The 23,760-nt window shown below is 38.7% G+C and overlaps 1 long non-coding RNA gene across 1 annotated transcript; it reads left to right on the top strand.

The window, feature by feature from the left end:
• On the top strand, window positions 1-23,237 carry LOC122147713. Its single transcript, XR_006161778.1, has 3 exons — window positions 1-38; window positions 117-173; window positions 23,164-23,237. It is a non-coding gene; the product is annotated as an uncharacterized LOC122147713 (long non-coding RNA).
• Window positions 23,238-23,760: the final 523 nt, after the last annotated feature.

Below are 23,760 nucleotides of genomic sequence, written 5' to 3'. Positions count from 1 at the left end.
AAAATGGCATCTGAAGGCAGACATTCCCAAGCACAGAGGTTAGCCAAGTGTTGGAAGTCTGTAGTGGACGCTCAGTGGTTGAATTTTCCTTGTGTGACGGAGCATTTCTCTTCCAGCTGTTATCTAGTCAGTCTTCCTTTTTGAGAGAACTTGAACTGGAGTCTTTAACCAAGGTAAGTGTAACTAGGGTTTGACTATTGCCAAAACATATACCACTCTACAGTTTCCTAGTTTTCTGCACACTCACCAAAAAAAAAAAAAATTATCCATTTTTAATGTGGTCAAAGCTTAGAGGATTTGTTTGTTCAGAGCATTTTGTTTCCTGCGGAATGTGAATGTATGCATGTTATACACTACATTTAAAAGGTTTTGGGTTCTGTCATTTTTTTTAATGTTTTTGAAAAAAATCTTCTAATGCTCAAGGCATTTGTTTGCTAAAAATACAGTAAAAACAGTACTTTTTGCAATATTATTACGGTGTAAAATATTTAAGCAATTTTCGAAAAGTAGGCTACATTTTGTAAACTGTATGCTTTAGTCTAACAAGACCGCATTCAAGTGTGACACAACCTTAGTGTCCCATTGATATGTGTGGTCTTCGCTGCTACTTTTGCAAACCGTCACTATCCTATGTAGATCAGTGCAGTCCTGTTCACCTGACAGAAGGGCATATGGGCCATGATGATGAATTTCACCCTGCAAGGTCTTTCAGACTGCCGAATAATTTACTTTTCTGGCAAAATTACTTAAGTAGGCCTGTTAAATATTTCCATTTGATTAATGAACTGTTATTTAATTATTTTATTTCCAAATTAAGAAACTGGAGTTTGTACTGTTTTTGGAGTACTAACTTCATATATGTGGTAGAATAATGGACCAGTTTGATTTTCCTTTTAAATTCTTAGTGATGAGGTTCTATGTCAGTAAGACAAAATCCTGACCAAACATGCTCTCTGAAAGATATACCATGTCTTTTTGCTGTTTTTGTTGGTCTGCTGACACTCTGTCAATATTAGGCCACCACTTATTTTAGTTGGGAGCGCATAGATGAGTGCGCACAGTCTGTTTCTTTCTTTCTCAGGTTTTTTGTCCACACTACACAAATATCCACGGTGTTCGTGTACGACGCCATATGGAACGAATTCTTCAAACTGCGGGGGGAAAAAAAAATCCTTATTGATTGGAAGTCCTTGAGCTTTAATTAAATCAGAACCAGACAGGTACTTAGACACGTAAAGGAAGCCACTGAAAGGAACTTGGAAAAAACAAGTTGAAGATATAATTTAATGTTTTATGTTGTTTGTTTGTATATTACAAATTAAAAATGCTGTAACACTAAGGACAGTCTATTAGAGATCTTGACCAATAATGGAAAATAAATCAGTTTATTATTCTATGAAATATTGATCAAAGTCATACTAGAAGGGCTTATTGGTCTGTTGTTATTAGGCTATTATACATTGTACCCCTACACATGAACATAAGTTTATTGATCCACAAAGTCTGCAGTGGGTGAGTAATCATAAGTTTTCAATGCATCTGGTGTGTCTGAACTCTGATGACCCATTAACTTACGACAACATTTTATAGTGTCAAAACACTTATTTTTATTTTATATACTTTTTATACACTACTGTTCAAAAGTTTGGGTTTCAATAAGATTTTTTTTAAAAGATTAAAATAATTGATCAAAAGTAACCATAAAAGACATTTTACAAAATATTTCAAATAAATGCATTTCATTTGAACTTTCGAATTATGTATCTCCCTTTTCACAAAAAAATATTAAGTGGCACAACTGTTTTTCAACATTGATAATAATAAGACAAAAAAATTATTGAGCACCAAATCAGCATATTAGTATAGTTTTCACTGCTGGAAATTCAGCTTTGCCATCACAGGAATAGATTACATATTAAATATATTAAAATACAACTTTACAGTTTGAAAAAAATTGTTTATCTTAAGATTTGCATACGGTTGTGTTTAACAGTGTTATTGAATTATTTATGATTTTAAAGATTAACTTTAAATGAGCATTAGATGAAGACAAAGAGAATCTAAATGCAGAAATAGCTGATGATGCTGATAATTTGAGAAACTCACATCTGCTAATTTATTATGTTACCATATTGTTCAGACCTATTTTTAATTGTATTTTAGACAAAAAAAAATGAAATCAATTTCAAAGTCACATTGTGTTGTTGTTGCTGCTGCTTTTAAACTGTAAAAAATACACTTTAAAATGCTTGTTTTATGTAAGGAGAAGATGCTGCACATGTGGAAAATATCCTGTAGCCATCTTTACTACAGCCCACCACCTGCTTTAAACTTATGCTGCATTCGGCTCTCATCACCCTCCTGTCCCCCGGCTCGTCCTGACAAATCTTCCACACCTCCAGCCTGACCTCTATTTGGGTGTGTAGCATGGGGCCGACACCTCCCCAGAGGTGTCATCCAATCATTCGCACGGCCACCATTGCACCATGTTAAACGTTGGTGTGTAATGGAGGTTTCATGCAATCCCTGCTGTTGTGGTACCGCTGGCCCATTTTTTTCCCCCTTCTTAGCCTTTTGTCTTTGCCTCGGAGCAGAGCGCGACAGCTCTCAAAGGTGTTAGCCTCAGCCGTTACTCCTCAATGCTGTCCAAACTTTAATTCATAATGGGCGAGAACTTTGAGGGCACATTAAAAATAATTGGCTATTATTCACAGCCTGTAGGTAGCTCGGCACACATGGCGCAGTTTGGTGGTTTTTAATGTGGAGAAGGAAGGTTGACAGACTCTGACCCCATTATGGAGGTTAACGTTATATTTGTAATTAAACTGGATCATTTTTGTCTCATGAGAGGAAATTATCATGCTTCACAGAGTACAAAATGTGATCATGCAGAGCAAAGCTTTTCACTTCACTGCTTTATGGATGAAACAAAAGAAAACATTGCTTCATTTATTTGCCAAATGACTAAGCCTCCTTTATATTGTATATTTTAAGTCTTTTAATCACTTTTGAATATCTTGGTGGGGCTTTAGAAATTTGTTACAGAATCCAAATTGACCTTAAAAGTTATCTGTGCAAGAGATGTGGTTTTTTTTTTGTTTGTTTGTTTGTTTGTTTGTTTTTTTTCATCAATCTTTGACTCCCACCCTGATCCATTCTTCAATATGAGCAGTGGACTTGGAAATTAAAAGGTAAACACAACAACAGGACATGAACTTGTAGGTTTTACAATATATATGAGGCCATGTGTCCCCAAGGCGTCACATTGCATGGCAAAGGAAACTAAGCCAGAAGCTGTGATAGCATTGTTAGGGCTGATGAGTGGGGTGATTTTGTAACTGTTTGTGTTTTGGGTTTGGGTGCTTTAACTAAGAGTTGCTTGTGGACTGGTGGTTGCCCAGTCACTGAAGGTTTGGTTGCTGCAGCAACAGTCTGCACCAGTCTTGATAAAGGTTTTTTTTTTTCTTCTTCCTCAAAGGGGGATGCAACTATGGGAGGTGAGATGTAATCTATAATGTAATGGATAGCTAATCCTCATTTTGGTTAATCTGTCTGTCATGTTACCATCTTGTGCTGGCTTGGATGCCAGTTTTTACAGCCTAGAATCCAAATAAAAACCCTTATGGGCTGAAGAGGCTCTGTTAGAGGTTTAGACCTGTAATCTCTGGCAGTAATTGGCTCATGAGCAGACAACGGCATTAAGAAACGGACAGAGAATAAGTCTGATATGCCACTTTGTGTTTGGCCTTTCTAAAAACTATAACAATTTTAATTACTATAATAGTTTATTTAAGTATGAGTAAGAGTTTCACGTCATTTTCAAGTCTGGTGCTCTGAAGGCACTGTTGGCTAGGTTTGATCATCTTAGTTCCTAAACATCTCCCCCCTCAATCTGTCTGCAGACACAGCTGTCAAATCTTGGCTTGGGTTATAGTTTTGAAGCCCCTTGACCAATAAACCCAGATTTCTTTCAGAGGTTTATTCAGAATTAGATGCTTAATCTGACTTAACAATTTGATAAGTAGCCTGATCTTAGTATAGACAGTCTTTGTTGGTTCATCCTCTGTTGTTTACTTAAAGCCTTTAATACGTTGTTCTTTTTTTTTTCTTTTGCATCCGTAATCTCTGTTAAAGGGTTCATATGTCATTGCTAAAAAGAAACTTATTTTGTGTATTTGGTGTAATGCAATGTGTTTAATGTGGTTTAAGGTTCAAAAACATTATTTTCCACATACTGTACATAATTTTTTTCTGAAATGCATCGATTTTTACAAAGCTCATTATTCTGAAAAGCGAGGTGTATGCTGATTGGCCAGCTATGCCTCAAGCGTGTGACGGAAATGTTACACCCCTCACCATACTGTGATGCCGTCTGTCCCAACACAATGAGACAAAACCAATAAAACCCATTACAAACAAGGCATTTGTTGCATCCATTGGAGACATAATTACTGATTATAATGACTTATACTGTCTTTTTATGCGTTGCGTATCGCACTGCATAAACATAAAACCATGTCTGCATTTGTGATTGGAGAAACGACAAACAACAAGCACTACTCTACACTGCTCAAAACTCACGTTTGAATTATCAGTGGCAAATCCTTTACATATGAAAATGTACTTACAGACTATGAGTCAGAAGTGCCAGACTGTCCTTGCAAAGTTGGAATTGACCCATATATAGAAACAGACACCGGCATTGTAGGCTACTGGTTCAGGAAACAGTCCTCGTCCTCCGTAAAATGCGCTGCACACATCTGAATATTTGGGTTTAACCGTTTCCAGAACAGTGTTGTAAATACAACTTAACCACTGATTTCAAGTTGTGTCCTCTTTTTTTTAGAATCAGAGTTAGCTTTATTTTGCCAAGTGGGCGTGCAAACACAAGGAATTTTTTTTTTTTTTTTTTTTTTTTAAGGTGATCCTGGTGCATACATACATACACATCTGATATGAGAACAGAAAAAAAATATATAATAAAAAAAACCTTCAATTAGTAAGACTTAATAAATAATGTGTATTAATCTGGACCAGTAGATTGATTTATTTTGGAAGGCCAAACAAAGTAGCTTTTGCTTTCACAAACGGAACCCAGCATCTCCATGACATGGTGCTGACTTGGCAACACAGTTTGAATAAAAGTTACACCTTCTTTCTTTGCGTGAACATTTGGCCGGTGTTATGCAAATCTTCCCACATCGTGACGTAGACGTGGGGAAATGTTAGAATGAGCCATTTTAGGTAGGCGTAGTTGACTCTTAACTTTAATAAAGAATATCTCTTTGGATTTGAGACTTTTGTCTTTACAACTTTACAGATCTTCTTTATGCACCAAGAGCTTGTAACACTCATACAATGACAATCGCATCATATGAGCCCTTTAAATCATGGAGGCCACTTGTCAGTTTTTTAGATTGAGTTTTCAACCTGATGTGTTATGACCTCACATCAGTGAGATTCCCTCAGCTGGACACTCAACACCACGCAGGTGGTAAAGAAGGCACAACAGTGGCTGTACTTGCCTGAGGGGGCTGAGGAAGTTTGGCATGTCACCTAAGATCCTTAACAACAACTATAGCTGTGTAGTTGAGAGCGTCTTGACCACTGCAATCACTGCGTGGTATGGTAACATTACTGTAAGGGACCGCTATACGACTGCTGAGAAGATCATCAGAACTCCACTGCCCTCGTCTGCAGGCCATTTACCCCCTGGCAGAGTCCACATAAGAGCTGCCTCCATCATTAAAGACCCCACTCTCCCCCTAACACAGACTATTCACACTCTCAAGACGGAGGTATAGGAGTGTGAATTGCAGGACTTCCAGAAAAGGAGCTCCTTTTCCCCCTCGGCTATTAGACTCTTAAACAGGTAGCAAGCTAGTGGACTTATGTATCTCAGAGAACAGTCGGTCCAAATTTTTTTTCATCTCATTTGCACATTTGTAATGTTATTGCTGCTATTAATACCATGGCATATTTGTTACTATTAGCTCATGTAGCCTCATCTCAGTTTGCACATCTGTTACTGTTACTGCTTGCTATTGTTATCATGTAGTTGCACTCAATTTGCATGTTACCGCACTATTGTTTTTTTGCACATATGTTAATACTGTACATTCGCATATATAGATATATAGTCTATATTCCTATCTTCCTATTGCTATTTATATTCCTATAAGTCTATATAATTATGTTTATTACATTTGTATGTGTGTATGTGCGTATAGTCATGAGTGTATAGTTTGTGTATGTGTGTATAGTTTTGCACTCGTTGGCATTCATTGTGGACAGCAAGTAAGAAATTCCATTGCTTAGGGAAACTTGTTTTTCCTCACCGGCATATGACAATAAACGCTTTGAATCCTTGAAGCTTAATTCCATATTCATGTACTAAGTGGTTTATACAGTAAGTGTATCTGAAGATTTAGCCCATGTTGGTATTAAAATTTTTTTTTTTTTTTTTCATGTAGTTTTAAGTACTTGAGTGGCCATCAGTTTAATCCATCAAACACGTAAAACTGATTTGGTAAATCTTTATCGTCCTTGTCCATTTTGTAGGAAATTGATTTCTTAATTATGAGAGAAATTGTGTTGTTTAATTAATACAGTTAAAAATTGCAGTTGAGACCCATCAGTGAATCAAAAAAATTGACTTTTTAATAGGAGATGCTGATGGACCTTGAACAAGGCAGCCGTCTTCTGTCTTTAGGGGGTAATTTATCCAAAACACTATCCAAACTCCACAGCCTGTCGGGTTTCAGAGTTACAGTATTTTTTTGATGTCTTTTGCCTTTTATTTCATCTCTAGTTACCTTGTTTTTTGAAAACCCCTTTGGATCTAACTGTTTCCAATATTCCGACACAGGCGCAGAGCCAGCTTAGACTGATCATAAGACTTATTTGAATTCTTTCTGTGTGATTCAGGGTAAAGTATTGTCTGGTACAGAGCCACAGATAAACAGTAAATCAGCCAGACAATGGATAAGAGCCTATCAATGTCTTATTCTGCCGCTCGTGGGTATTTCCTAGACTGCTCATATATTACCTAAACATCTCCCCTTGTTTTGTGAGCTAGGCCTAGCCTTTAAAGTTGTATGATTCCACCATGTGTTTTTTTGATTTCACTGTAGGCTGGGTTGAAGTCAAGTGTGAAGTTCACTTCTCTGGGAAAACTGTCTCCTCGATGCTGATCCATAGCGGGGATTACCTGAGCTATGAGCCTTGGTGCACTTCATGCCATGCTGCTATCTAAGCCCCAGCGCTGGCTCCTATTGGAGGGAGAAAGTACTCCTTCCTGGCCCAGAGTGCTAAATAACCATGTTCTTGAGGGTCCTGTCTCCTGCTCACCAAAGAATGTTTGAAGGGCTTAATTGTGAGGTAAATCAGCGACTATGGGGCTTGTGGTAGATGTTCCATTGCTGTATGTGATTTGCTGCCATCCTAAATGCGCAAGAAGAGAGAGAGCAGGACAAGCTATTTTGTCTGATAGTGCTGCAAGTCATACATTTAATAGGTCCAGTGTTTTTTTCCTGCATTATCCCTGCGTGTGGGGATATTTATCTTTGTTTAAACTATGTTAAAAAAAAAAAAAACGATACTGATCCTTTGTCTTGTTTGTATGGCAGTTCAGGTTTGCTGGAATTTTTTCAGTGTAAGTCATGGATGGTGTACTGTTCGTATGGTTCTGGTGGTGCAGTGAGCAATCACACACCTCTCAGTGTATATTTCGAAATTCTGAGAATTTCTAGTTTAACTACCAAATGGCTTTATGCACATGCAACATTCACAGATAATATAATAATTACTTTGTGTTCCTCCCTTTTTGTGTGTTTGTTTACCAACAAAAAAAATTGATCTTATGTGATACTGATTTAAGTTACACTAATTAGTTTAGTACAGTGGTTCTCAATTTGCGCATTTGTTATGTATTATCTTGGTTAATGTTAATTTCTATAAGAATTCATTTTTTAATGTTTTTCAAGGGGTGTTATATAAACAAACAGTGATGTTTAACAAAGAAACACTAGTATAATTATAAGATAAGTTTAAAAGTAATGGTGTCCACATATGCAAAGGTGTTTTTTTTTATTTCTGTCATATGCAATGTGCTAGAGCACCATTACTATAAGTAAACAGTAAGCATGTTCTTGTTAACAAGTCGATAGCGATTTCATCCAGAGAGAAACCAATCAATCGTTCTACTGTTAAATCCAGCTGCCAGCCCCCAGAATGATGGATGCTACATCTGTTTGTAGAGGTTTTGTGTGGAAAAAAAATCTCCACGCTGTGAGAGAATGCCTGGCTCCTCCTCTCTCTTGTTAAGTGTCAGAGCTTGCAAATGAGTGTGCAGGAAACCTAAGTGAAATTGAATGCTTAGAAGTGGGTATGCAGCCTGTGTGCCTGGCCACTAGAATGTAGGTGGTCTGGGGGGGTGTAAAGTATTGGAAGCTCTGAGACAGTTTGTCAAAACATTACGCACGGCTTCAAGTGCCACGCTAATGAATGGGGGCCACATGTGGAGTGCCACGGCGGTTTGTTTACGCAAATGAACTCTGCTCACAGACATCTGCCTTAATGTGCAGGCCAGAGACACAGCTCCGATGCTGGACGTTCATACAGACACACATACTAAGACGCACCCTTTTCATTCGTGCCTCTGTGTCGAGAGGCGACTTCAGAGGCCTTTCAATGTGGCAGCCTGAACAGCAGAGGCACTACAGTGTGCTGTGACAGACAGACTGTGGTAAGAGAGACAGAGGTTGGGTGAATTATGCATGCACACTTTCCCCAACACTCAACACTTGCCCTGACTTTCATCATTACACAGTGCACAAAGCATCAAGCGAAACGGCACGTTTATTTAGCCTCTTTTCAGCACTGTTTTTATTCCTGTTGCATGTAAATTAATCCAGCTTCAGTGCAACCCAAGATCAGTAGTTGTTCATTTTCTAAACGGTGACTGGATGAAAACCGGTCTTTATTTATGGCCTCTCTTCATGATAGGTGGAAAGTTTAGCATGTGGACACTCAGCCAACGGTGCCAAATGTCCTCCAAGGGCATTTCAAAAGATTTTAGTACAACAAAGATAGAATGTGAATGTATGAAGAACTAATGAATTGTCTGTCGGAAGCAGCGCGGCTGTGTAAAGACTGGCGTTTCAGCCGTGAATATTTTTAAATGCTTTTTTATTCCTGAGCCCCGGTTAGTTGTGACTATCTCTATACACTTCACTGAACCATGCCTTGAGATTGGGTTTTTTTCTTTTTTCGATGGGAGTGCTTAGCCTCCAGGGTGCATCTGCGCGAATAAATTTTTGGCATTACGGCCGGCAGCTAGTCTCGGAATAACATTGGTGCAAAAGAATTAAATGGCATTAAGCTATTGATTAATTCATAAGTGTGTGATAAATCTTTTTTATACGGACATTATTGAATCTAGGCTAATGTTTAATTTATGAATTTATTTTTGCGTTGTGGTGTAATTCTCTTAGTTTTGTGTGGTTCGTGATTGATTTTAAGTTTGTTGCAAGGATCAACCCACAGATTTTGTTTTAGTACCAGGAATCACACCCAAAAAAACAAAATGGTGTCAGAACAGCCCCAAGCCAGAATGTTTCGCAACAACAACACGAGGTGATACCTGAGAAACTGAACAAGTCAGTTTTGTCATTTTCCAAAAAAGATGAAAGACACTTTTGCGTTTCAAGTGATCTGTGTTTTAGAAGTTTGTGTGCTTAGCAAGCGAGGGATTACTTATGTAAAAATAACAAGGGGAGGTGTCAGCACAGGTGCCTCTTGCTGTTGAGAAGCTCCACTGGCCGAGGTCCAGACACACTCACGCAATCTGCCAGATCCCAATCCCTTCCTCTGCATGCCAGCGCACAAAGCCCATGGGCTTTCACACAATGAGAGCATCGCTGTGTCGCACCAGTAGAGACACCTAAAAGCAAACACGGGTCATAGCTGGCCACAAAAGCGAAACCAGGGAGCACTGCACTTTTATGCCCCTGAGTGCCTTGTTAGGGGCACAATGACCTTGCAGGGCCTGGACAGCAGGTGTTACATTATAAAGCGCTGCTGCTGATGTATTGTGGCCCGTCTAGGTTAATTCGCACTACGACCTGGATTTGCTTTCTCCTTTGACTTTGCAATCACACCCAACAAAGCATTGTTTTGAAGAGAGCACAGGAAAGTGATGCAGTGATAAGCTTTGTATTACAGTTGTTTATTGAAATTGAAGCGCTCTAATACTCAGCATCTCCCTCTTTCTTTTTTTTTGGTTTTTCCTTTTTTGTTTGCTGAAAACCCAAACCACTCAGTTTGTTTGCTTTTTTTTTATCGCAGAGTGTTTATATGAAAGACATTTATTATAGATTTAAACAGCTATTGTATACATTTATAATCTACATGATTATATTGTAAATAGGCGTCTGTAAGATTTTTTAAATGTTTTTTGAAAGTCTCTTTTGCTTACCAAGATTGGCCTTTAATTTACAGTAATTTTAAAATTACAATATAAAAAAAACAGTAAAAGTGTAAAATATTACAAAATTAAAATGAACTGTTTTTTGTTTTATATTTTTTTTAAATGTAATTTACTCCTGTGATGGCAAAAGATGAGTCGTTCAAGCGGGCCTGGTTTACTCCAGGCTTCCTTCAGGCAAATCACATGATATGATCCCTTTCAAATCATTCTAATGCTATTTTTATGACACAACTGAATAAAGAGGGGGTTTGTTGTTAAAATGCCTATTGAATAAAATAAGATAGCTTCAGAAATCTTTTGTAAAATGATCAATACCGGCAGTGTCACTTTGATGCATCCGTTCCCTCTCAATCCAACTTATTAATTTCTAAAAAAAACAAAACCCTTAGTTACCTGTTTTTTTGAAACTGTTTTTTTTTTTTTGTAGTTTTTTTAATAAAAGAACCATGTATGTGGTGTTTATATAATCTATAGATATGTGTTATGTAGCAATCAATTTGTGTGGAATTTATTTTTAAAATAATTTCTTTAGTTATATCCAATTAGTGATATTTCATTACCTATTGTAACTGGATTATTAGGGACATTTCATTCATTCATTCATTTCATTTCATTGAATTGCACATTAGATTGGCAGTATGCCTCCACATGGCCTTGTTTTGCCAGCATAGTGTGGCTTATGCACATTGTCTTACAAATCATATCCTACCTCCACTTTCATCGTTCCATGTGGAAAGCCGATGACATCTTTGACTGTAGCAGATTTTAAAACTAGGTACATGGTCACAACCAAGGTGGCAAACCGGTCTCTGCCTTGACACCAAATAATTGAACAAAATAGGCTTCTGCACGAACTGGCAATTTATTGCCTCCTTTCTGCTCAAAAAAAAAAAAAAAAAAGAAAAACGAGTCATCCCAGTCAAAACGAGTGGGTCCATCGATTGAAAGCTGCGATTGGTCAACTCCGTTACCACCATGACATTTTGAACCTCCTCTTATTAGTCAGCTCACTGGCTGTGTGCTGCTGGTGTGGTGTTGAAAAGCAGAGACTTTGCTGTGTGAAAGACCTCAGAGGGCACGTGCTTTGGACATGGCTGAGAAACCAATACTCTCCTAAAGCCCCAAGAGGTGTCAGTCGGACCAAACAATTCTGTCATCATGTGATGAAGCCCTCACAAATCCTCTCTTTCTGGCTTTCTTATGTGTTTAATGTTGGCTCTTAAGGCTTCCTAGTTCAGGAGGCCAGAAGAGACAAGGAAAGTGCCAATTAGAAAAAAAGAGCATGTTTGATACATTGCCATAGATAAACCAATCCTGCAGCGTCCGTTTGAGGCCGTATGGTCTTTCGTGAATGGCCGTTTGGCAGGACGTAGGAGTGTAGAGGGAGGCGTTTAAAGCTTGGGCTAATGAGAAGGCAAACAGGATTATTGACTAGAGAAACAACGAGAGCCTTGAGATGGTGTCTCCAACAGCTTGTGTGAAACGTCAGCACACACTACCCAGTGCAACTGGGAGGTACGCAAGCTAAACAGATAATGGCTGAAGTCTGTTAAAAACACCTGTCACGTTCAGAGGGAAACGTAGCTTAGAGCTACCATCCAGTATTGTGTGGTGGAGTCATATTACAACGAATAGAACAATTAACCCCCCTCATTGTTTAGGGTGCTTTTTATTAATGGTTGCCATTATTGGCTGTGAATTATGGCTTTCATATTCTCCCAGTGAAACCACTTTGTTTGCCTGTGAGGCTTTCACAGCTGAACCGGCGTGCTTCTCCAGTCATGGTGGCGGAGGGAGGAGGGACAATTGCATCTCTGAGTTTGGGGCCCGTTTGAATCGTTTTTGCGCCATTTCTAATTCACCCTCAATTTGGGATGCTCAGCGCCAAGGTGTCACCCGCGACATGGCTCACTTCACCCTGGTCATTCTTCTTTTTCGCCCCATCAGTAAACGCCTTCCCACATTATTTTATTTACTTCTCCTTTTGGTTTTGCAGACAGGGGCACTGTACTGGCTCTTACACTTCTGTACACCTCTTTATGCTTATTCAAATGGATGGTACTCTCCTCTTTTGGCGATTTGGAGGAGAGTCAATGCGAAGATTTACTTAATCGTAAAGTGGACGATATTTAAGTTTGCATATTTTCTTCGCAAATTGTGTTGAGGACATCTGTTTCTGAGTCTCATCTCCATAGAGTTCCGGCCTGTTTCAAACTCCTGGAAGCCTCCCACCAATCAGCAATGGCAAACACAAAGCAAATATTCTCTCTCTTTGTGTAATCAGGCAAATCATTTGTCTTTCCCCTAGCAGTTTTCCACCAAAAATTGCTTTGTTTCCGAGGCCAGCTATTGTTCCTGGTGTACTTTTGGTGAGGAAATTTTGGAGTTTTAAAAAGTGTGTAAGGAAAAGACTTATTAGGGATGTCCTGCGGGAGAGTGAAAGAAAAATGAAGAAAGAAAGCAACCACATGCCCTGACCCCTCCGCCCCAAAACTAATATTGAGTGTCTAAAAAAAAAACACATGGTTTTCTCAGGGGAACTGACTTGTTGTTTTTGCAGAAATTGTTACTATACACTTTCTTGACTTGCAAACTACTGATTCCTTCAGGTGCCCATGGTCATAAACGTCACAAATTTTTTTAAGACCAACCAAATTCATCTCCCTGGTGTTTTCTAGTGCAGGGAAAATACACGTTTTCTTACAGAAAAATACAATTTATATTATCAGTATATCAAGCAATAATAATATCATATATTATCATAACTTTTTTTAAACGGTGAATTTTAACTGGATATTGTACAGGTGTATTGAACTTGTAATTTTATGCAATTTTTATAATCATTTATGCCACATTTGGGTTGTGATTTTGTTACATTTTTATACAACCACCAAAATACCTAAATAGTAATACATTGATTACAAAAATTTCTGGACATAAAAAAACCTATATTTAACTACACAAGCTATGGTTACATAAAAGGAGTGAACGACAAGAAAGAAAGCACATACTAGTGTATTTTATTACAATGTTATTTCTCCTGTAAAAATATTATAGATTTATCGATAATTCATAATTCATACAATTTTTGCTATCAAAAAACAAAACTGTAAGACAATGTTAAAACTTTATACAATACTTATTTCACATGGTGTTATGGCAAGGTCTGCAATTTTTATCTGGTAGCTGTTTTGTCGCACTTTTACTGGTAGAACATTTCTTTTTTTTCTGTAAAATTTAAAAACAGTTTTTTAACAACTCTGTAAGTTTGACGGCAACTAAAATTGAGCCTCAACACCCAGTATGTTTATTCAGTGACGCAGGGAGGTGAGTCCAGGAGCAATGTTACCCTTCACCACGGCAGTTAAGGTATGTTTGCGGGTTGGTGGGTCGTCTTTGTTTTCAACGGCAAACAGTTATTGTTTTTTTTTCTGATGACAAACGAATCAAAAGGATTTTTAGTCAACGCCAATGTCTATGGCATGGATGGTCTCCATCTCCTCTGTGCGGCTATAAACACAAATAGCCTCTGGCTTTGATGAGCGCCGCTTAAGCTTGCCTTCATTAACCACAATTTGAATTGCTGGACAGTCAATATTTACCCACAAAACAGTTGAGCCCCTTTTAAAACACCAAGGTCTTAGAGTGATGTTTTTATATTAGCAATCAGATTGCTATGGCCGTAAGGGTGTTTACCTGCTAAATAACATTGAAAGCCGAAGGATTCTCCTTCTCCCAACATGCTGGTACTTGAACAAACAAGTTGTTGTGCTCTCTCACTCTTTGTGCTTCATAAGCCTCATAAAAAAACACACAACACAAAAGACCCAAGTTAGGGGCAGACGCTATATGAGGAAGAATCCAAGAGCAAACAAGGGTGGGGGAGCACGGAATAAGTGAACGTAGCCTTGAAGTTTGGGGAGAGAGCTACTTAGAGATTTGTGTTTTTCATACAGGCCTTCACCAACCCAAGTTTATATCTAGTAACATTTTTTCAAGCTTCACCAAAAGTGTTTCCTCCGGGTCAATGTTTAATGGATTTTAGATCAACACCGATTAATAAATAGTTTATTTTGTGTCAATATTTGTCTCTTACTGTTTAAGCACAAGAGAAATATGAATAAAATATTCATAGCTCCAAAGACCGGTCACCTGTCAGTATCATCAATACTCATATAAATACTTTTTTCTTCTCCGACGAAAGAGGGAATAAATGTTTATGATTATCTTTAGTGTCATTCATCCATATTTCAACAGCTTACATGAAATGCGTTTTATAACTTATACATCGATTGTTTTTACTGAATTATTTTCTGGTTCTTGGCATGATTTTTGGTAAAAACTAAACCTGCGTCACACCTTGTTCTTCAAGGCGGAACATGCTTCACCACGCTACACACCAGCTGACCACTGATGGGTTTATTATTATATAGATTTTGGGTGTGCTTTGAAGCTCACAAACATGCTTTTTTTTTTTTTTTTTCAATCCAATCCTTTGGTGCATATAACATATGTATGGGTCATGCATGTTTACAGTACTGACAGTGGATGTCAACTAAGTCCTGCCCTTTAGACCACAAAACACCCCGGCGCGTAGTCCCCACATCCTGGTGACACAAGCGATTTTTGCTGGTTCAAGTCCGAATGAAAATGGACGAATTGAAAGTACGAAACGCTTGGGGTGTGTCAGGTGGGGGGATAGAGCAACTTACCCGAATCCTCCTGCCCTTTAGCTAATGTATAAACGAATCCCATACTGGGCTTAGAGAAAAAGTGACCTAAAAAAGAAAGTGAGTGCATTTGTTGTCTTTTCGCACCTTTGCACCTGGACGCTTTATACAAAAGCAATTAGTGTTTTTTAAAAAACTTGTTTATAAAAACTTGATAAAGTTTTTTGATTCTTTTTCCTGCTCCCACTCTCGTTTGTCCTCAGCAATGTCATTGTGATTTTTCATAGTAACTGGTGCTGTTGCTCCTGGTGGTTTAATTATTAACTGCTGTATTAGACTTTTAATTACCCCTAATTTTTTAGTGAACCTGAGTCTTGTTTTTCGCAGGCAGGAATTCTAACTTGCTAATTCTCCCCTTGTGGTTTTATGGGTGCTTTTTTCCACCTTTTTTTTTTTAGACAGATGGATAACAGCCATGCCCAGCAAATAAGCAAAGAAGGTATCAACAGTAAACCACTGTGGCATTGTTAGCCAATGCTGTTTAAAAAACGAGGAAAGAATAGCCAAATGTTTTTAGTTCATGGTTGTTATGGCCTAATATGGCCAAGGATGTCCTGATATATTCATCACCACTGATTTGTGTAATCATAGTATATTTTTAATGCAAACAAACTCAACCACAGTCAGCTCCGCCCTTGTTTTTGGGGGTCTATATACAGGTGGTCACATTCTCAGTCATATCCTCGATATCCATCAGTGTCAGATTCCAAAACCTGATGCACCTGTTCTTGACGTGACCTTCATTGGGGTGGATATTTGGTGTGGAAGACATACACAGATGACAAGATAAGATCCTGAACCCACATACAAAGTCACTGAGAATATGACCTTGTCAGAATTGACAGGTCCTGATATAGATGATAGAGCATGTATAAAAAAAAAAAAAAAAAAACAGCCTGTGAGAGTGTTATTTTTCTGTTCCATGGTTAGTTGGGAAACAGTGACTCTAATTGTGAAAAGAGGAAGAGAAATTATCAGACCTGCTTTGTCCCTAAAACCAGCAGATTAACAAGTAAAAGTGGGAAACAAAAAGACCAAGTAGAAGAGGGTATTATAAACTGTATGTGTCCCTGTTTGCCTCGCCTTTCCCAATCCACTCTGACTGTCCCTAGTGTTTTTAAGCCTGACCTGAGTGTGGGGTGTCTCACTTTCCTTTGTCCCTTATATTTTTTTTGTTACATCAAAAGGTGAAGAGGTTGTTGGTGTAAATTGGATTCCTCTTGTCATTGGGTTTATGCAAGTGATTGACATAATGCTATTATCATTTTTTAGCTTAAATGGTGTGCCTTATGCCATGTCAATGACAAAAAAGACCGGGACTCACGTTGAAGTTTCCACTTTCAGCAGAAAGATGTCTGGCTTGATTTCACTACTAAAGTAGCATTCCCCTTCTGTAGAAAGGAATGTGTTTTCATGCTTTGTTTAGGACCTGTCAAAACGGTTAGATTTTCTTATTCAAGATATTGAAAAGCATAAATGTGTGGATGATATCAACATCCAGTGGAGTTTAATGTTTTTATCAGTCTTAGTTGACTAGAGGTGGTTACCCATACTAATATGGCATAGTTAAATGTGTTTTTTCATTTTAGTTTTTAAATAACATTGAATCTATTGTTTAGTTGATCAGTATCAAAAACGAATTTTTTATATTTTAGAAATAACGAACATATTTTTTTTTTTTAATAATGATAATCGATATATAACTTGGTATATCAGTCCAAAATTCCCCTCGCATTTAGATTTAGAATTGACAAACGCTTAACTTTAGAAGTCCTCTACTAAAATCTCTACTGGCCTGAGTACAAATACATTATTGAATTCTGTTCGTCATTGTTTTTGACAGTGGTTTTTTTGAACATTACAGCAACATCTAAGAAAAGCTAACTAGCTGCCAGAAAACATTAGAAATCCAGACTGTCCTCTTTTGAGTAATCAACGTTGCTGTCCTTGGAGCTGGCAGACAGTTTGTTTTTTATCTGTGACATCAGGAACAATCGTAAATTGGCATCTCATTTTCTCAGGTGCTGCTTCAACGCCTGCAGCATATTTTGCTTTTTTTGGTACAGCCCATCTTTGAAATGGTTTGTTACCTCTAAAGGTACCCTAAGAGTACCCCTACGAGTTTTTTTTACCGTTCGAAATATTTGCTGTTTTATTACCATTTGATGATTTGCATTTTCCGTGTGACAGCAGGAAGTGGGTGAATGGGTGGAAAAAAATTTGTTTTACTGTTGTTTCTTGTGTCTGCAAGGATCTTACGAGATAGCAATCAATCTGTTGTGTAAAAAGGGAAATCTTATTTCCTTCTACTAGATTGCCATTTTTTTGATGAAGTTTTTAAAAAAAGACTTATTATTAGCGTCAAACCTGCCTAAACTGAATAATACAGTCAGTGAGAAACCTGGATTTTATAACATTGAACTATAATTTTTGCTCATTCTGATTGTATAAAATTTTAGGAGAGATCTGGTCAAATGAAGCAGCTCATTATAAAAAGCCCTTCTTGCTACAGTACTCTTTCTTTATGTGGGTTGTTTTTACCTTTTGTTTTGACCTGTTTTTTAACCCTTTTGAAGTTAACCTGACCTCACTTGAAGGGACAGTCATTGGTCGGCAGTGGCGGTGTGCGTGTGTGTGGCTTTCGCAGGGCTTTTTCAAACTCCCCATTCAGAGCAATCTAACCTGCGGCCTCCTTCTGCTGCTAAGTCCCTTCACCCACATTACGGAAAATAGAAACCTATTGAAACTACATAAGGGTAGAAAAAGATAATGTGGCGTCACCTCACACATGCACCTGGATCATGACACAAATGACCGCACGACCTGTCACTAATCCTTGTGACCTTTCATTGCGGTCTTCCGCATCACCCCCACATTTCCTGCTAGTGTTGTCATTGGTTGGTCCAAACACACAGGTACAAGTGTAACATCCGTTCCTTCATTCCAAGGCCTGAATGCAGACGGTCTGTGTGAATTGCCACTTTATCCTTCTTTTGCTTTGGCTGCTCCCAGTAAGGGGTAGAAACAGTGATTTTGAAATGTATCAGGGTAATTCCTTATCCTGTGATCTTACCTCGGTATACATCTTCCTTGACATCTGTAACGTCTGTTACAGCTATATCTAGAACTGCCTTACCCGCTATCGTTCTGGAGGGATAGTCAAAAACAAACAGGCGGAGTTGGCCATTGAAAAAGATTGACCACCATAGTCGATTCAAGACAAAGCGAAATTCCACACCATCATCCGAACGAATTCATGGTTTGATGTTTAACCATCTCAATGGCAATTGAATGCTCAGAGAAACAGATGGCCTTTGAGACAATAGGTAAATACTGACTACAGGATTAACTCGTATTTACACTTTCATTTAAGTCGTTCACCTCCACAAAGAGTGTTGTGGATAACTGTTCCAGACCGCAGGTATCTCATATTTTGTAACTATGCTCGTCGCGTACGCTATGCTATCACCAACGTGTGCACCTTTGTTTAAAGTCGCATGCGTCCATCTTCATGGTCGCTGGTCTACTGCATCCAACTATAACACATTGAGCCAACGTATTTTCAGTTCAGCTCGTCAAGTATGAAAGCAGTAGATTACCTGCTCTGCACCAAAGGGCCAGATCAGGCGCAGGACAACAGCTGTATGTCTGGTCCAACCAAGGTCCTCCCTCCCTGTTTTCCTGAGTCAGACTGGCAATCGCGAGCCTCTCCTTCTGATCGCATTAACCTGAGGACGCCTAACTCCTCTACGTTTGACCCTCTGGCCATTCCATCTCAAGCTGACTTAGGCGCACCGCTACAGCACGCACGGAAGCTTTGGCACCGCTGCGCTTTTGGGCCAGATAGTGCGCTCCTGGAACAGGTCCATTTTGTCCTTTTTGTTCCAATAACAATCTAAGAGTCAAAATCTCTTGCTTTTGGTGGGGTCTAACGCTGCATATGCTTCTGAGTAATGTCGGCCTCGCCAGGTTCTAGGTCTTCCAGTTGTGTCTTAAACACCTTATATCGGGAGATTCTTGTTGGACATGGAGAAAGCCACACGTTTCCCTGTCATGTTTTGCAAAGGCAAAACAAAGAATCTAAGAGGCAGTTTTCTGCTGAATTCGGTGTGTAAAGGCCCAAAAATTGTTTTGTTTTTATAAACACAGTGTAGCTACTGTTGAGGTATTGTGTGAAAAAAGTGCGTGATTTTCTTCTGCGTCGGGGCCATCTCAAGGGCCGTACTGGATTATTCCGCAACATTGCCCCTCATTCCTTTAACCCGTGTCCTTTCCGGTGATAAAGCTGAGTGCCTACACTGCTAACTTTGAAACCTGTAGTGTGTTTCCAGTAAATCCCACAGGTGGGCCAGGAAGATAATATCACGACTCCAATCCGTTTAATTTTTATTTGTCCCGATGGATCTGAACTCATTAGCATTACCGGCTTTTTGCTTGCGCAAAGCATGCAAAATGACAAACAAGGTTTGTATTTTGCGCCTCCATTTAGCCCAGGTAATCCACTGTTTCGATGGTCTTATCCCCTCTGCCTGCTCAGTCTGTCTCTGGTGGCCTGATCATTCCATAAGCTGTATTTGTAAACTGACCACTTGATCTTGCACAGGCATGAGCTGAAGTGAGGTCGTCGGGAGGCAGAGAATCTCAACTGGGATTCTTTAAAAGAGGCAAATGAAAGTAGCCAGCGCTGTGCAAGTGGCTTAGTTTTTTTTTTTCTTTTTTTCTTCCAGGCTAATTCCCAAGATTTTTATCTCACAGGTTCATGTCCGTTCCAAAACCTGAAATGACTTAATTTCTTTCTTTCTGCAAAACACAAAATAGATATTCTTAAGAATGTTTTGCATGTTTTTTGTCCATCACAGTGTAGGTAGTGGGACCCAAACCAACATTGGGGACCCCAGTTACATTTACACTTTATGTTTAAGATATATATGATATAATATAATATAAAGTACGTATAATACGATATATATATATAGTGCTCTTATCGTAGGATCGTAAATTTTCATTTTTTGGGGTAGTAACTAACCATTTTAAAACAGAACCTTACATTTGCACTTAACAATGTTGTTTCTTTTGTGTCGGTGTTCAGTTATATGGCTAGACAAATAACTTGCCAGCAGAAAACATGTCATTAAATTACCACCGGTATTTGTCCAGACCACCGCCATGTGGCGGTGCAGTAACCTGTGTTTCAGCCATAGAGGTCGGATTGGTACTCTAGATGGTTGAAAATGGTTGCAGGCATTCTCCTTTCCAGCATACTCAATGCCTTTTGCCTAGTTGGAATAGACCTGTCCCTGATGTTTGTTAAAAAAAACCAAATATACTAGCCACTCCCGACGAAGCCCCTGTTAAAGGTCATGTTCCTCGTTCAATCTGGACTTCCAGTCATTTGTTTATTTTGGTCCACTAAACGGAATAGTGTGCTGTAGTAAGACAGAACTGGTACAAGTGATGTAATCATTAAACAGTGTCTCAAAGCTTAAAACAGATTGGTTTTCCACTCTTCCTTAAAATGCCTAAATGCTTTAAAAGGAGTGCTGCATGTGGTAGAGGTCTAAGACCTTGGACCTGAGGAAGGAAGTGAGTCCACTGTTGTTAACCCCCCACCTCATTTTCGTCACTAGATTACTGGTTGTATTTGAGGAGGATTCCCTTCTCAAGACCAAATGCTTCATCTTGCTCTTCTCAAAACAGTCAATGGCCTAATTATTTGCCTGGTAATGGTGACTCAAGGAATCTTGATCTCGCTTCCTCACCTTTGACCTGGTACGAGTTGCTTTTAATACACCTCCATAAAATACAGAAGCTAGAAGCAGACTCGGTTACTTTAATCATTGATTGCGTCCGCTTTAATAAGGCATGTGGATGCTGCACAGTAACCCTTTTTGCTGGTTGCGTTTTATTCGGTGCAACACTTCCTGCTTTTTCCTTTTGGCCCCGTTTCACACTACTGCAGGATGCCGTGTTCAGATTGCGCCCCTTGGTGTTTAAAAAAAGCTGATTGGCTCTCCTAGACCCAACAGAAACTCTGTTTGAGAGCGCAAGAGGTGCGAGTATTGAAGTGCTCAAAGGAGTATCACACTTTGCATCTACTAACTTGCCATCCAGAACCCTGCTCTTTTCTTGACTACACATGCACATGTTTCACATGCTAAGCCTTAACCATTATTGGGCCAGCAAATGTAATGCAACAAATGGAGGTAATGTGAAGACTCATGCATATCATAAGTAATTTCCTCAAATCCAACCACAACAGTTTTTATAATCATATCCGTTTTTTTTTTTTTTTTGAAAATGTTCATATTCCAGTCGAAGTATTGGTATGTGGATACAGATTCAGCATTGTTTACTTTGAGAAGCTTTGTTGTGTATTGGTTTAAGTACCCTTTTATAAAATCATTTGCCTCAAAATTTGAGCCTTATTTGATGCTTGTGTTCTTGCTGCTGCCAAATCACAACACATACTATATATCAACCTCACAGGGCCTTTAATAATAATCCCGTTGGATAAAAAATTAATCCATCCACCATTCTGCTTTAGCAAAACTCATTAATCCGCAGCATGTATATAATACAATTTATTAATTTTTATTGGTCCTTATAATCCAATAGCCACTCAGTAATGTTGTGACCCCCATTTTTCTAATACAGTGGGGTTTATGTGTTTTATTGGAGTCGACCAGAATGTACCTTTTTTTGCATCAAGGGAGATACTCCGCCTTGAGTTTGGACCTCTGAATCTCCCAATTTGGCCCTCTTCCTGTCAAGGAAGGCCCACCCTCTCATCTAGACCGTCAATCCCCCCTCATTTTCCAGTGCAGCAAGACCACAGACAACTGCAGCTTGAGGGATTATGACTTTGTTTTTTTTCCAAAGTCACTGAAAGTGTAAAAAACGCGAGTGTCTTAGCGTTAGACTTGACAGCATTTATGCCAGTTGCAATGGGCAGCATCAGGTGCGGCCCCGCAACAAACATATGGGGTACATGGGGTGCCCCTCCCCCCTTTTTTATCTTGTGAAGTGTGTTGGCGGGGGCCCCGGTAAATGCAAAGCTGTCCAGTCGCCCCAGCAGATCCCGGCCGCAGTGGATCAAATCAGAATTATCCACTAATTGACTATTTACTGGGCTCCCGAAAGGCCATAATGGACCTTGATATTAAATCTCCTCAAAGTATTTAAAGTGTGCTTCTGAGTGCTCCTTCGAAAAGACCCACCAGGATTCCATTCCGTCGTTTACAAGAAGGAGTGACTTGAGCTGCTGGGTCAGAGAGTTTGCCTTTTGCCAAGGAGGCTTCTCAGACGGGATTTAGGGGACGACAGTGGGAAGCTGCGAGTGGAGGGCAGGGCCGATCTCCTGCCAATGAGTTTCCAGATGCCCCCCCAGTCCCAACTTAGATAGATACTACAAGCTGGAGTATTCTGTGTGAGGCTTTAACTCTGGCTCTGTTTTAACATGGAGCTCGACAGCGTTTTTCTGTGGAAAGTTAAAATCGCATGAATCTTATAGGTCCAGTTTTGGTCTTTTTATGTGCTACCAAAGCTTTGGTTGTTTAAAAAAAAAAAAAGAGAAAAAAAGGCTGGCACTAGTTTTTGCGTTCAGATGACGAATGACTACTCGTGCGGACTCCTTTTTTTTTTAAGTGATCCTAGATTTAATCTGATAGGATTTGGTAGGGAGAGTGTTTCAGTTTTTAAAAGCATATTAAAGTACCAACATGACACTTCCTGTACTTGAACCCAGTCAAAAACAGGAACAGCACTCCCCCATTGAAGTTATGTATAATACATTGGCTATTACTTCATGCTCATGTGTCCTATTACTCTATTGGTACTTTATGGGATTCATTCTTGGACTGTGTACCACTCATGTAAATCAAAATGTTTTTTGGAGCATTTCAAAGAGCCAGAGTCTGATGTTCTCATTTCCTCCCTTACCCTTAGATCTGCTTGGTTTCATCAGCAATCCAGTTCCTCTCTACAATCTAACCTGGGACCCATTCAAAGGAATCAACTGCATTTCACATTTTTTAATGTGCCCTTTTATTTTTTTTATTTCTATATATTGTTACTTTATTTCCTTATGTTCTGAGAAAACTGCTTTATAAAATCAACACCATTTTTTACTTGTTTGTAGTTAAATAAAGTCACAAAAATCACCATCACCAAGCACTTCTGTTCCATCAATTTATCAGAATGAAAAACACGAACGTTTCTAGCAGATACTCCCTCATCCAATATGACTTTCAAAAAAAGGCCTTTAGTTTTCATCTGAAAACATAACTGTTTTATAGCATATATTCATATTAGAATTATGGATTATTATAATAAATATTATTGCGCACATTATAGCATATTTTCTTGTAATGCACCATTATATATGTATGTATATATATATATATATATATATATATATATATATATATATATATATATCTAAGGATTTAACCAAAAATATATTCCACAATCACTTTTCTTTTTTTTTCTTTTTATTATTCATCTTAGCTGGTAGCTGATATTAAAATAAAATTATTTTCTAAT

This window comes from Cyprinus carpio, chromosome A15, assembly GCF_018340385.1.
Source record: "Cyprinus carpio isolate SPL01 chromosome A15, ASM1834038v1, whole genome shotgun sequence".
NCBI lineage: Eukaryota > Metazoa > Chordata > Actinopteri > Cypriniformes > Cyprinidae > Cyprinus > Cyprinus carpio.
Note: the sequence above shows the minus strand (reverse complement) of the source record. Positions and strands in the feature narration are given on the sequence as shown.